General features: G+C 38.4%; 1 pseudogene; it reads left to right on the top strand.

Moving 5' to 3' along the window:
* Positions 1-13162: 13162 nt before the first annotated feature.
* LOC114500863 lies at positions 13163-14685 on the top strand (annotated as a pseudogene).
* The last annotated feature ends 1035 nt before the right edge of the window (positions 14686-15720 follow it).

A 15720-nucleotide genomic window follows, 5' to 3' on the forward strand; every position in this document is an offset into this window, starting at 1 on the left:
GTGCCCTGATCAGGGATGGAAGCAGCAACCTTGGCATACTGGGACGATGCTCCAACCAGCTGAGCTACCTGACCAGGGCTCTCCTTCTAACCTTTTCAAAGGTCAAATCATTTCACTTAATATGGTGAATTATAACATCAGAATCATAAAATGAACACAAGATAGGAGACCTTGTTTGGGCTTCATTGTGGAGAATATTAGCACATTGTTTCACCTCTTTGGACTCAGTTTCATCCTCAGGGAAACAAGAAGGATGGTCCAGGTGAGTCAATAAAATTCATTCATTCCTTAAAATAACACCATTTTTAAAGCGCTGATTCTGTTACACTCACTAAACTAGGCACTATATTGTTGTTCCTGCCTTCATTAAACTATCTATATTTAATTTTTCTTTAGATTTCATTCCATTGCCTCATCAGAAATCACATTACCTTGCAATGTAATATATGCTGGAATAAAACAGCAACATGGTGAGTGGAATACCGAGGTTTGACTCTCTCAACATCTATTTCAATTACCTTCCAGTATAATAGAGGCTGGGAAGCTGAAAATCACATTTTCAAGATTTCCTTGAAGCTAAGATTCTGGATGTGTTTATATTTCACCAACCAGATGCACAGGCATGAAACCTGAATTTAAATTGGGTTAAATGGGGAGAACAGCCAGGTGTGAGGCATTTGTTTTGCTGGTGGGGCCCCAGGAAGCAGAGAGGTTATGGGACTGGCTGGAACAACAGCTTCTTGACTTAGCAGATGGGTTCCTAATCGTGATGGAAGCGGCAGCACCCTCAGAGATGCAGTTCTGTGGTGCAGCTTTGGGAGTCATTGTGGGGAGTTCAGCCTAAAGTCTGTTATTTAATTTCTCCAAATTCTGTAAGTCATTTAACACACATCAGTAAATTTATCTCTACTTTCATACTCTGCAATCAAATGCTGACTGACAGAATTGATAAACAACAGGGAAAACATGCCTAGGGAGCATTATGAAAATAGCCTAAGTCAAAAATTTCCCAGACTGATCCAAAAATATTAGTGATTTGAGAGACGTTTAAGTAGGTACTTAAGTACAAAGGATTTATTTTCACAACTTCTTACAAACTCTAAATAGTTAATTTGCATGGTGAATCACATTGTGCAGCATTTAGCCACTGCATTTTATCAGAAAATTAATCATTCATTTCAGGAGAAACCTATCATCAGCTTGAAAACCCCAGAGTGTGTAAAACATTGGTCTAAAGAAAACACCTGGAAGTCTGAGCCAACACCCTTTGCTTTTGTTCCAGGTCTATTTGTTCCAATCAATCTGTTTAGACTTTTTATTTCCCTATACCTTGTTGTCAGATGGTCTTAGTCAGTTTTCTGAATACAGATATCAACAACCAAATAGTATAAAATGTTTATAATCCTATAATGTAAACAGTGGCATTAATGATTTGAACAAAGTAATTTAATTTCAGTTTGGATAGAGTGATGAAAACCAGATGCAAAAGGAAGCCCTGATTTATTTAATGATCCCAAAGACACCAAAGTGTAAACAATAACAAAGTAAATAGTTGTTTTTATGTCCCCATTTTTGTGTGGATATAAATGAGTTCAACAGGGATAAGACCACAAGAGTAAGAAAGAACTCTGAGTATTTCAGGGGTGAGATAGTATTTGAATACTATAGAATCCTAGGCTTGAGATTAGCATTAACTTTACAAAATTAATAACATTATAGCGCAATGTGATAAGCACTGTCATTTTCTAGAGTAAAGGGGGAGATTAATTCGGCCTAGAATGACAAGGAGAGATGTCACCGTAGATGTGATGTTTGCTGTCTGGAGGGCTTGTTAGAGCAGGACTTGGCTAGCATAGAATGGAATATAGTAACTAAATTGGCTGAGGGTGGCTCAGTGTGATTACAGACCCTGGCAGTAACTTCTGTGGGTTTAATGAAATCTGAAAATTATAATCAGGGCTCACAACTTGGCCATGTATCATAATGTGAATTAAGTGATTAGAAGAAGAAGATCACAAAATTATAGTGTCCTTACTATGATTTATTATCATGAATAAACTTCATGCTTCAGTCTTAGGCAGGCTTTATAAGCCTGGCCTCGGAAGCAGGCCTTTTCAGCATTCTTGCTCCATTCTTCTGGTGGTTTCTTTTCTGTCTGTGTCCGTCCTGGACAGGAAAGAGTTTTCTACCTGTCTCCAAGTAACAACTGACCTCTGCTTTGTATCAGTTCAGGAACCTGGATTCAGGACTTTTCTTTCACTTTTCCTTGAGGCAGAGATGTTTTAATTCTTTCTCCCATGAGTGGATTTTTTTCCTGAGTTCTGGGAGTGAGGGAGAGGTTTTACTACCCTTTCACAGAAACAGACACCTTTTACATCATCACTTTCCCATAACAGAAAATCTCCTGGGCCCCTGGTATGGAAGCGGTTGCTGCCCCTCCCCCAGTGGCTTAAGAATTTGTTTTATATGAGACATGGATCCAGGGAAGCAAGTGGCAATTTGCTTTGTTCCCCAAGTGGCCACTGACTTCTATCTGAATACTGTAGTGATCCAAAACACTGAAGTAGTAGACTGAAATATCTTTTCATCTCCAGCAGTGAGTGTTTTTAGGAAGTATAATGATTGCCTCATGATTCATTGTTTAAGGAGATTGCAACCAAACATGATAAACATTATAAATGCACATGCAACTCCTGAATAAGGAAATGTTTTACTAAATAGCTTTGCTTTTGAACCCTGTGGACCTTTGATATCCTATTCTGAGTATTTCATTAATGTCATACGTGGCTAATTAAAAGTCATTATTTCAAGAAAAATACATGAGCCCTAGCTGGATAGCTCAGTTGGTTAGAACATTGTCCTGATATGCCAAGGTTGCGGGTTCAATCCCTGGTTTTGGCACACATAAGAATCAATCAATGAATGCCTAAAAAAAATGGAATAATAAATTGATGTTTCTCTCTCTCAATTCTATACCTATGCAGCTGTATAAGGCATTATGCTACACCTCTTTTAGGGAGGGAGATATAGGAATACATCAAATATAAACTGCATATATGTGTGTGTGTGTGTGTGTGTGTGTGAATTTATCTCTATATTTATATATATATACATACACATATATGGACCCCCAAAACAATTTATTTATAAAAATTCTACATTTATTCTTACATTTTTAAACTTCAGTCACCTCCTAAGTACTCTCCATTTGATGCAGTATACCTACTGAGACATTTTTTTCCACTGCTCAAAGCAGTTTTTGAACTTCTCGATTCTGATGCCTTTTAGTGTTTCTGCTATTTTTTGCCACATCAGCAAAACATTTTGCTTTAGGACTCTTCATCTGGTCGAACAAAAAAAGTTGCTTAGGGTGAAATCAGGTAAATAGGGAGACATGGGGGCCATGCCATTTTTGATCAATAGCTGATGAACATTCATTAAAGTGTGGGCAGGTGCTCTAGTAAATCACCCATCATGAAACGGGCAAACATGTTGAAAAAGTCTTCAAAAAAAATTCACTGGAGCCAAATGCAGCCTCTCATAACAGCACCAGCTAGTACACTGATACAGATGGGTTCCTAGAATGCTCACCTAGCAGGAGAATCCTGCACTACAAGGGGCTCACACTTCAGAAGATAATTCTGGATTTTTGAAGTCCCATCTCATATAAATACATATATACAAATGTGTACACACACACATACACACGCACAGAAAGTGCCATAGAAATAATGAAATGATGTAGTGGAAGAAGGCATTGCTGCCAGTGGAGTTAGATTAGGGAAAATCTTCAGGATTTTAATTTCCTCTTGAAAGATATTTAAGATTTGAACATGAAGAAGATGACACATTCCAACGAAAGAGATAAACATGAGTAAAGGCATGGATCATGGGTGAAGTATATGAAGGTCTGTCCAGAAAGTATCCAGCCATGCACTATGAAAAAGAGATATTTATTGAAGATCCAAGACACATAGGACAGTGACACGTCAGTCCCCTTCAAAGTAGGCACCTTGGGACCTCACACAGTTCTTCCAATCACCATCAGTGGCCCATCATATTTTCTTGAAACTCTTTGAAGTTCTGAAATCTCTTCCCTTTCTAAGGTGATTTTAATTTTGAAAAAAGGCAGAAGTCACAGGGCACTAAATCTGGCTGTAGGGGAGCTGAGTTACCTGGGCGATTTTGCCAAAATACTCTACACAAGACATGATGCATGAGCAGGCGGGTTGTTGTGATGAAGCTGCCTATCACAAGTTTCCCATAGCTGTGACTTTCTGAATCATCCAAATAGTTTCTGTGGAGGAATGTGCAAGCTTAACACAAAATTTGACGCAGATTCATTGCTCTACCCGGGCAGTCATTTTGCATGCGATGGGCACACAGTACACATGCTCACTCAAGGGTGTCTACTGCCCCTACTGACTAGTACAGTGAAGTTGTCATTGTTCATTCATGCACATTCCAGCCCAATTTTTTTGGCTGCCAGGTTATGTCAATGGCTCACAAACTGTTCTTATTATATTATAATGGCTTGACTTTTTCCAGACAGACCTCATACATTTGGAGGGAAATATTAAGAGGTCAGTTTTGAAAAGAATATAAGAATATTGAACAAAGGAACATTCCAAGGAATCTTGAGCAAGGCTTCAAATTTAACCACCAGTGAGACCTGAAGTTATGCCCATTCATTATATTACAACTTGGCTCTATAAAACATACAGTCTTCTCTTCACTCAGGACCTACTTTTCTGAGTTTAGTTTCCTTTGTCTGAAAATTTCCCCATGTTCTTATCCTTCCACTTCTGCACTATTCCTGACCATCTTTTTCTACTTAATTCTTATTCACTGTTCTGCCTAAACATCACTTCCTCAAGAAAGTGTTCCTTAACTCATCTGATGAAGTTAATTCCCTTATTATAGGCATTCATAATACCCTGTGATTTTCCTGCATAGCACATATAAAATTTTAATTATATAATCTTTGATTTAATGTTTATGTTTTCTGCTGGATGCTGAAGCTTCATGAGGACAGGAATGATTTTCATCTTACTTACTTCTCTATCCCCAGGGCCTTCTAAATTGTTTGGTCCATAATCAGTGTTTAATAAATGTTTCTATAACAAATATAAAAAATAAACAAAGATAGACAATGAGCAATATCTAAAATCATGGAGGATAAAAACTTTTAGAATTCTTAAAAGTATATGTGAGCAATAAAACAGTACTATTTTCAACCAATGTGTAGTCTTCAAAGCGTATACTGGGAGGAATTCACTAATTTAAGCAAAATCAACTAAATGCCAAATCTATAATATACATTTGTGGAGGCACTAAGAATATAAACAACAAAAGAAGAGCTCCTTATATCCAGGGCTTACGGTTTGCCAGCTTATACACACATTACCTCATACAGAGATGAATAAGACTGATACCAATCTGCAGAACTCATCATTGAGAGGTGAAAATAGTAATGATTAATGCAAGTAATTTTCTCTAATTTAATGTACAAACATTATCTCTAATTTAAGATAGAGGTAATTATAGAGAGTTTCGGAAAACAGAGAGCATGGGTGAGATTAGGTGTGCCGAAAGGCATCGAGGAGAGATTCAAAGAGGTGACATTAAGGTAGGCCTTGAGTTCAGCAGGTAGATAAGTACAGTGGGATCTAATTAAGAGTATTATTAAGAAAAGTTGTCTGAAGAAAGGAATGAAGGTTTGTGAGTAGTTGGCATATTTGAGGAATAAATGAGTATTTTGTGAAAGGGAAAAGAATAGATAAGTAGTACAAGATAAAAGAGGAAAAACAGAATTGAGACCAGGATGTGGAAGCCTTGGCATATGATGCTGAGGATGTTGAACTTGACAGTAATCTGTAACCTTGTGGAGAAGCCTAAAGATTTTTTCCTCTCCTTTTCTTATGTTGGTGTAATAAACATCCCAGTGTTCATAACTGTTAATGAATATAGAATATATTTTTTGTTCTGTCTTCCCTACAGAATTGTAAAACCTTAAAAGGTAGAATAAAAAAAATGCATAATTTGAATTCTAGTAGCCATATAAGAATACTATTTTCTCTTCCATAGGATTTTTAAATTTAAAAAAGAAAACATGGAAAAATCATAAAGCCACATGCAAAGGAATGAAACTAGACTATATTTTGTCCCCATGAGTAAAAATTAATGCAAAATGGATCAAAAACCTAAATATAAGATCTGAAACAATAAATTACACAGAAGGAAACATAGGTACTAAACTTGGTCTTAAAGAAGATTTTATGAATTTGACTCCAAGGGTAGTAAAGGCAAAAATAAATGAATTGCTCTATATCAAACTAAAAATTTTATGCACAGCAAAAGAAATGGCCAACAAAATTTAAAAAAAAGCCAGTCAACCAGATAGGAGAAGACATTTGCAAACAACAGCTCTGAAAAGGAGTTAATATCCAAAATATATGAAAAACTCATACAACTCAACACCAAATAATCCAATTAAAAAATGGGCAGAGGACCTGAGCAGTCATTTTTCCCAAGAAGACATAAAAATGACTAGCAGATATATGAAAAGATGGTCAACTTCACTAGCTATTGGGGAAACACAAATCAAAACTACAATGAGTTACCACCTGACACATGTTAGAATGGCTGTTAGCAACAAGACAAGTAATAAGTGTTGGAGGTTTTGGAAAAAAAGGAGCCCTCATTCACTAATGATAGATAGTAATACAAACTTATAGCCACTGTGGAAAACAGTGTGGAAGTTTCTCAAAAAATTAAGAATAGAATTACCATATGACCCAGCAATCCCTCTTCTGGGTATCTACGTGAACAATTTTGAAAACATTATTTGCTAAGGTGTATGCACCCCTATGTTCATTTCAGTGTTATTCATGGTGGCCAAAACATGAAAACAACCAAAGTGTCCTTCAATAGATGATTGGATAGAGATGATGTGTTACATATATGCAATGGAATACTACTCAGCCATAAGAAAAGATGAAATACTGCTGTTTGCAACAACATGGATGGACCTTGAGAATATTATGCAAATCAAAAAAGTCAGCTAGAAAAAGCTAAGAACCATATGATTTCATTCATCTGTGGCATGTAAAACTGAAACTCAGAGACATAGAAAACAGGATGGTGGTTACCAGAGGGGAGGGAGGTTGATGAATAGTAAAAGGTGAAGGGCTCAAATATATGGAAGATGATTTGACTTTGGGTGGTGGCAGGCACACAATGCAATACACAGAACATGGATTACAGTAATGTACATTTGAAACCTATATAATCTTATTAACCAATGTCACCACAATGAATTAAAAATAAATACATCATTAAAAAATAAAGCATGCTTTTAGAATATTTAAGTAGTACATCAGAATATAAACATCTGTTGAAAACCACCAATGACACTTGTTTTAATATATTATCATATTATGCATGGAAAAACATACAATCCCATATTTATTCTTTGTGAAGTAAACTTGCCATACTATGCATATATTTAGCTATATAATTATTTTAACAAACTATCATGAATAGCTTTTCAAGTCCATATTTGCAGATTAACATATACTTCTATAAATAAATATACAATTACCTAGCTTGAACATATCACAATTCACTTATTTTTTACTAATGAATATTTAACTGGGTTGTTAATATTAACTCCTAAAAATTAACACAATACATATAATTTGACTAGTTTTCACATTTTCAGGTATTCATTCAAGTACTTATATTTATGGGTTTGCCACTTACATTTTGATTTTTCCAAATCATTCACCAAAAAGGTATAAGAATTTATGCTTCCACACAAATTTTAATGGATTGCCTATGTTCTTAAGCCTGTGTTGTCCAACATGTGAACCATTAGTCACATGCAGTTGCTTAAATTCAAACCAAATTGAGTTAAAAATTTAATTCTCAGTCACACTGGTCATATTTTAAGGAATCAATAAGCACCTGTGGTTAGTGACTACCATAGAGGACACTAGAGACACAGAACATTTCCATCACACAGAAGTTGGGCCATGTCTACAGCCAACACTGGATACTATGGATCTTTTATATTTGGGGCAATATGATAAATTTAACAGTTTCATTTTAATTTTTATGTTTTCATCCCAACTGTAAGCATTTTTCAAGTGCTATTGACCATATTTCTTTTAATGTTAATGGGCTGTTTCTTATCTTTCAATATTTCTCTAAGATTGTTTGACTTTTATTCTTAATATGCAATAGTTATTGATGACTCAATATATTTGAGCTAGGATAACAAAATAAAATAATACTACAGTGATATTATTTGGGGTTTTAACTGTTAATAAAAAAATTCTTATAAAGATTCTTTATAATAAATTATATATCTATTCATCAAAATAATTTTCTAAAGATCCTAGATTGTCAACCCTTGATTAATGCACGTGATTATCAATAAAAACTAATTGAACTCCTTTCTTGGGGGGGGTAAAGAATTAAGTACATCTGGTTCATCTTAAATAAGCCCAACTTTATTCCCAGTTTTGCACACCTAAGAACGTCTTACTGAATTGAAAGACAAACAGACTGCTTAAGTCCTCAAATTTCTGGAAAATGGACCTGCAATGAAGATAACATAAAACCATCTTGTTTTGAGCTAGTTTCAACCTAACAATAATCAGTATTGTGGTTGGACCAGATCTTGTGGTTCTTATCATGATTGCAAGGTGCCTTTCAGCAATAACAATTGATAAACTTTGAAAAAATAATGGTTTATAACTCATAAGACCTGGGTTATAGCGCGCCTGGGACCACACAGAAGAAAGAGGGAGAGGGAGGGAGGGAGGGGGGGAGGGAGAGAGAGAGAGAGAGAGAGAGAGAGAGAGAGAGAGAGAGAGAGAGAGAGAACGCAGCCCAAATGGTTAGTCATAGAAATCAACCAAAATAAATCAATCAAAAATCTCTAAAACAAGGAAACCTCGTTGATGGCAGTAACACAGCCTGGCTTTAGTGTACCTCTGGTTTAGATGTAAAAGTATAGAAGAAATCAAAATGTAAATTAAGTTTTAAGGCTTTAGTTTTAATTAGAAATTTGTGTAAAGAATTACAAACAGTTGGCTGAATGATGAAAATAACAAATTCAACATTTCTGTATACCACTTAATAATTTCCAAAGAACTTTCACATAAACCACTGTTGAGCCAGAATAAAAAAGACAACAATTAGTCCCCTGATTGGGACTTTGAGTCCTGCCTATTTCTGGAGCTGACATAGCTCCAGGAAGGAGTCCACCTTTGCTATCCACGAAGGTGGAGCCGGGTGCGCAACTCTGCGCAGCGCTGTGTCTACTGGCAGACCCCAGCATGCACACAGGCAGGTGGCCGAGCTCCCGCAGCCCAGCCAACACTGCTCCACCTGCTCTGTAAAGGACAGCACTGAGAAGCCAGGGTGGGGCAGGCCTCACAAGAAGCCACCGAAGGAGCCCAGCAAAGTGCCAACACCTAAGAGACCTTGGGGCTGATCAAAGGGGAGCAGAAACAAGGGCAGATGCCAAGACCCAATAAACCACCATGACTCCAAGGAGGAAACCAAGAGTCAGCCCTCCCCCGCCTCAAACTGGAGAAGATAGAAGAATAGGGCATCTCACAGGAGTCCTTAAAGAAAGAGCAGTGACAGTGCAGTGCCACCTGCTTCTTCACCAAGGAGCACCCAGTTCCTTCTGGGACTGGACAGCTCCACTCCCACTGCCCTTGCCCCTCCCCCCAGGCCCACAATTACCGCCATCCACCTGTGCCCACACACACCACCACACTACACAGCATGGCAGCTGCTGCAGCTTCCCTCAGTAGTGGGAACATTGCTGACTGGGCTTCTAATTTGGGGAAGTCCCTTTCCCACTTTTCCCTCTGGCTTCCCATTAAGGGGCCTTGGAGGGCTTCCCTGGCCTTAAAGCGGATTGAGCACCATGTCACTCTGACATACACACTCCATTGTACTGATGGAGTAGCACCTGTGGCCAATGGATAGGGCTGCATGGCCCCAAATATTCTGCCAACTTGTGTGTCAGCAGGTGTAACTCACACCTACTTTCTTTCCTTCCCCACCTTGCCTAGTCCCTGCACTAGGTTGCACATTCCCCTTTGGGACACAGTAAAGAAGGCAAGAGGGTTTTGAGTTCCCTACTCCATCTGCCTCTACTCTAAACCTCAGGTTTCCACTTTGCTCACATGGGTCACTATGAACAAGGATCTGGCCTTGCCCACTCCCCAATGCTCCTCCTCAGCCCCCAAGGCTCTGGTTCCATCTTCTCCCTCTTCACAAACGACCTCTGGATAGTTGTGTTGTTTTGTGTTCAGTGATTCATCCTTAGACATTTGGCATTGTTGTTGCTGCCAGCATGTCAGCTGTAAAATGTTCATCTTTATTGCCTCCGTTTCTGCCCACACATCCCTCCTCCAACATGCTCTTGGGGGAAGGGACTAGGAGCAAAAGCAGGCTGGGTTACCTACTACCCCAGTCCCAAGGAAGGTGGGGACCTGTCCCTAGGATGCCACAGCACAAGTGTGCAGGGGTTCAGGGGTAATGTTGATGCTGAGAGTGTAGGGGCTACCTTCATCCCCTGTTCTGCTGGGGGTGGGAGGGTAGCTGTTATCTGTCCCAGCCTGGGGCCCCTCTTGTGATTTCCTATTTGCAGTTACATGAATAAAAAATATATGTGTCCTTTTTAAAAAACATATGACAATTAAAGTTTGGGGAAAGCTTGAAAGTGACGAGTCAGAAGGTTGAAAGTTTAGATTACAGAAGATAGAAAAGCTTGTTTTGTAGTCTTACCCTCGCCAATGCACAAGAAAGACAGGCTTGTTCTGATTGGTCCCGATGGTGTACAACAGAGGCATTGTGATCCAGGTGTCAAGGGGCAACAGAAAAAGCAATGTGGTCTGAAGGCTGGAAAAAGACCCAGAAAACTGGGACATACCAGAGGAAGTCACAGGAGATAAGAAGTGAGTCAAGGTTTGAGAGAGAATTTCAAACTGGTGGATCAGAAAGAATGGATACTATTACTCAGCGTGGAAGCTATAAAGGTTTTTAGACCTGTAAAATAATGATGAAATGGTAATGATGATGATGATAGCCACCTATGCTACTAGTCACACTTAAAATCTTCACAATAATTTAATGAAAATTATAACATTAGCTTTGGTGTTGCATAAAGATTAGGTCAGACTTTGGTAATTGCCAAAATCTAATGAGGAGCAGACTGATGACTGGAAGTTCTGTGCTCTGAGCCACTGCTCTCCTGCCAGGAGGAGTCAAGGAGCCTGTGGGTCTGTCTGTATCCTGAGGCTCAACTGAAATGAGTGATAAGACCGTCCTTTAATAAGTGAGTATGCACAGTTTGAACTCCAAGGTCCCAGACACTGGGGGAAAGCAGGTTTGAATTCTCTTTGAGAGTGGGGGGAAGAAAACATGCAGAAGAGCAAGAGAAAGACCACACGTTCTAGGCTATGGCTTCTGAGGGGAGAAACCCTCTTCTTCATTTAGGGAATTTTCCAGGGGCAGAATATGTGGTGCTTTGTGTAAGAAATGAAAGCTTCTACTTAGGGGTGATCTTATCACCATGCAATGCCAATAAGCTTATTCTTGTCCTCTCCTCTTTCTTCAACTTACATTGCCACCTCCTTGCCTTTGCTCCTCTTATTTCAAGTACCTCAGCAGCCTGGACCTGTGTTCTTTTCATCCCTCTGGTTTCCACCGTCATGGAAAGGGAAACATGAGGACATATGAAGGGGAGAGAATGACTTGATCCTACCTAAGGAGAACAGAGAATGTCTAGTGTTATGGTAGCAATAATCAAGTAAAACCTGCCTCAGAGAGATCCTCCCTTACTTGGGGTGGAGAAGGGGTCCTACTCTCATTGTGAGATGGCATCATTTACTAGTGCTGCTTGACATCCTGGCTAATGGTTTTTTTAATTCAGTCTCTCATGTGAATCGAATACTGTATTTTCTCTGAATTTCCTCAAATGTAAATTTGAGATAAGCATACATATCAGGCTGGAGTTTGGGGGAGATTAAAGGTGATGTCTATGTAAGCATTAATCAAGTACCTGAATGGAAAGAGGGAATTTAAGGGAGATTCATTGTAAGAGGTATGAATGATACTTTCCTTAAAAATCTCTCTGAACTGACTTTTCTCATCAAAATAAGATACTAATACTCTAGTGTTGCTGTGAGAACTAACAGAGGTGCATATGCAAAGCACTTGGCTCTTCAGAGGCCAACACAAGAAGTGAATAGTATCAGTGTAAGTTTCTCTTCTAGGGTCTGCCTGTGCAATTAGAGGGATCCTAGCTGAAATCTCTTGGACCCTATCTTTAATTTTCTTAGTACATTCAATAATTTGTACGTGGATGCCACAAACTCATTATGTTGTATTCCTTAACAAAGAAAGGGTATGTCTGTGTGTATGTGTGTGTGTGTGTGTGTGTGTGTGTAATGTCAAACAATAAGGGAACAATCATGTACATTTTGGAACTCCTTTGTAGTGGAATATTCAAAATTATTAAAGTAAGTAATAAGATATAATTTTAAGCAAAATAATAGCATGTGTGAAAGTGTGTGAATAAAAACATGTGTGCACACAAATAAAATCTGCTAGCTCTGAGAGCAGGGACAGTAGTGTGTGTGCAAGTGTGTGCCTGCACATTCACCGCAGTTGTCTGGCAAAGTGCACAGCATACATAAAGTACTCAGATGACATATATAGAGGAGAAAAAGAAGAGGGAAAAATAAAATGAGTTGTCTTAAATGAATTAAGGTTAAAACTTTCCCTTTAAAACTTTCTTTATTGAGTTTACAATATAGAACTTTAGGTGGTAAAAATCATAGCTTCCCAGGATATTAGAGATGGTCCTCATTTGTAACATCAAGGTGCATATATATCAGACTCACCTGGCCCCCACCTCAAAGTAACCATTTGGTAAACTTTTTCTGGTTGGGCTCTCTGGTCCCAGTGGGTAAGACAGCACTTGCCATGTAGTGTGATATGCTAGTGGTGGCAAAGGAGCCAGAGTTGCCCCACCTTTGCTTTGAATAAGCAAAGAGAGGACCAGAGTCTTTCAAGGAACAAAGACTGCATACTATCCAAGAAAGATTACAGGGAAGCTTGTAACTGTTGTAAGAAAGGCATAGATATGTGTTCTAAAAATGCTAGCTACTATGAGAACAGTGCAGCCACCTTGAGTATATTCGGAAGGTTCCAGGAAGCTCTTGGAGATGCACAGCAGTAGGTGAGGTTGGACAACAGTTTCGTCCCAGGACATCTACAAGAGGGCCAATGCCACCTCTCTTTAGGAATGCCATGGCAACATGCTGCAGTTACCTGAGAGCCTTAGGAGTGGATCACAAAAATGCTCAGGCACAAGAGCTCAAGAATACTAATGAAGTCATAGAGTACGACAAAATAGCATAAATGGATTTTGGGAAGTGGGATTTTTGAAAAGTAGTTTTCTCCATGAATTGTGCCCCTGTTTGCCATTGCTTCAGGTCCTCAGAGCAGAGTGTTTAGCAATGCTGTGTCATCATCCAGAAGCACAATCTGTGGCCAGTGACATTTTACAAATGATTCCACCAATGCAGAATCTCTATAGGTACCAGGTCTTTGCCATTATTATGAAGATTGTACTGAGAAGGTGGTTCAGTCTTTTTGTACAGGTTGTCAGGATGACTCCTGACCACGAGAAGGCCTGTGCTGCTTGCAGAAATGCTGAAGCACTTAAAGTGAAGAAAGAAGATGGGAATAAAGCTTTTAAAGAAGGAAATTACAAGTTAGCATATTAACTGTACCCAGAAGCCCTGGGGATAGACCCAAACAATATAAAAACAAATGCTAAACTCTACTGTAATTGAGTAGGGTTAATTCCAAGCTTAGGAAACTAGATGATGCAACAGAAGATTGCACAAATGCAGATGACATATATACAAAAGCCAGCTTGAAAAGGGTTCGATGTTATGTGGACACAGAACAGTATGAAGAGGCAGTGCCAGAATATGCAAAAGAGTATCAGATGAAGAAAACAAAAGAACACAAATGACTCCTAAAAAGTACACAGCTGGAACTGAAGAAGAGTAAGAGGGAAGATTACTACAAGATTCTGGGAGTGGACCCAAGAATGCTTCAGGAGGATGAGATCAAGAAAGCTTATTAAAAACGGGCCTTGATGTGCTAGCCAGATTGTACCAGTGGAGACAGTGTTGAAGTGCAGGAGGAGGAGGAGAAAAAGTTTAAGGAAGTCAAAGAAGCTTTTACCACCCTCTCTGATCCCAAGAAAGAGACTCACTATGGCAGTGGGTAGGACCTGGATGAGGAGAGCATGTATATGAGTGATTCTGATGCAAGCAATATCTTCAAGGCATTCTTCAGTGGTCCTGGGGGCTTCAGCTTTGAAGCATCTGGTCCACAGAATTTCTGTTTTCTGTTTGGCTAATGAAAGGAAACCAGAATCCAGAAAATGCAGACTTGATCCATTTAACCTTGAATGTGAACAATTTACCTCCTCCCTTCATCATGTCCCCATGTACTTAACAGCAGTTTTGTTTTCTCAGCTGGATGCCAGTGTCTGTGAGTGGAATAAAAAAAAGGGAGCCAGCACCCAGGACTGTAGGCAGGGGAAGGAGGCAGAGGCTGCTGGGCAGGGAGACAGCTTGTGAATCTTTGTTTTATTGTTTAAATTTACTTAAAGAATAAAATATTTTGACCATTTTTGGCAAAAAAATTCTGGTTATCTCATAATTTCTTTGCATATACAAACATGAAAGTACATTTTTTACCAGATAACTTATTTTTATATTATGCATTATAGCCATCTTTCCATGTCTGTATTGAAAGCTGTATCTTACTATTTTTTAAAACCTCCAAAAATATCCTACAGAATGGATTTTCCTTAATTTATTAATACTTATCTACCCTTATTACTACCCAATTCACTCTTAGAAGCAATGCTATAATGAACACATTAACACTTGAAATTGCAGAATTAAAGCACATGTACTTAAAAATTTTATTGATATTTTCAAATTACTCCTAAGAAAGGCTATTTCCATTGTTATGCCCATCAATAATACAGCAGAGTACCTATTTACCCACATTTCACCTAAAGAGTACATGCTCAATCCACTACATTTTCATCAATTTTGTAGGCAAAACAGTTGCATTTTAAATTAATTGGTAAGAATTAAAATATTTTTACTTCACTTAAATTGCTAATGCATATCTCTGGGTTATTTTACTATTGTATTTTCTTGCATTTTAATGAAAAATATATATTTGTTCAAAAGAAAGATTGAAATGAAATCGCTAATGAGCCTGTTAAATTTGAGCCTTTTCCCTAAATTTAAGTACTTTCCCTGGAAGAAATAAATTATTTACAACTACATAGAGCAGAAAAGCACTGAAGAGAAAGGAAAGAGAGAGAATTCAAACTGGACAGTTACAGCAAGAGCTAGCTTTGCCCTTATTCCTTCTCCATAAGCAGAGAAAACCTTCTGTTCATGAAAACAACTTTCTTAGCCAAAAAGCAGAAAGTTGAAGATTAGATAAGGCCTTCAGGTTTCCATGGAGCAAGGAAACTTCTGCTAATGCTTCAGCTACTTCAGCTTGAAAAGATGTCAGTTCATCCATTCATTGGGTAATACGTTGCCCTTACTGAGCTTACAGTAAAGCTGGCGAGAAAAAACA

The sequence above is a fragment of the Phyllostomus discolor genome, chromosome 6 (genome assembly GCF_004126475.2).
Source record: "Phyllostomus discolor isolate MPI-MPIP mPhyDis1 chromosome 6, mPhyDis1.pri.v3, whole genome shotgun sequence".
Classification (NCBI taxonomy): Eukaryota; Metazoa; Chordata; class Mammalia; order Chiroptera; family Phyllostomidae; genus Phyllostomus; species Phyllostomus discolor.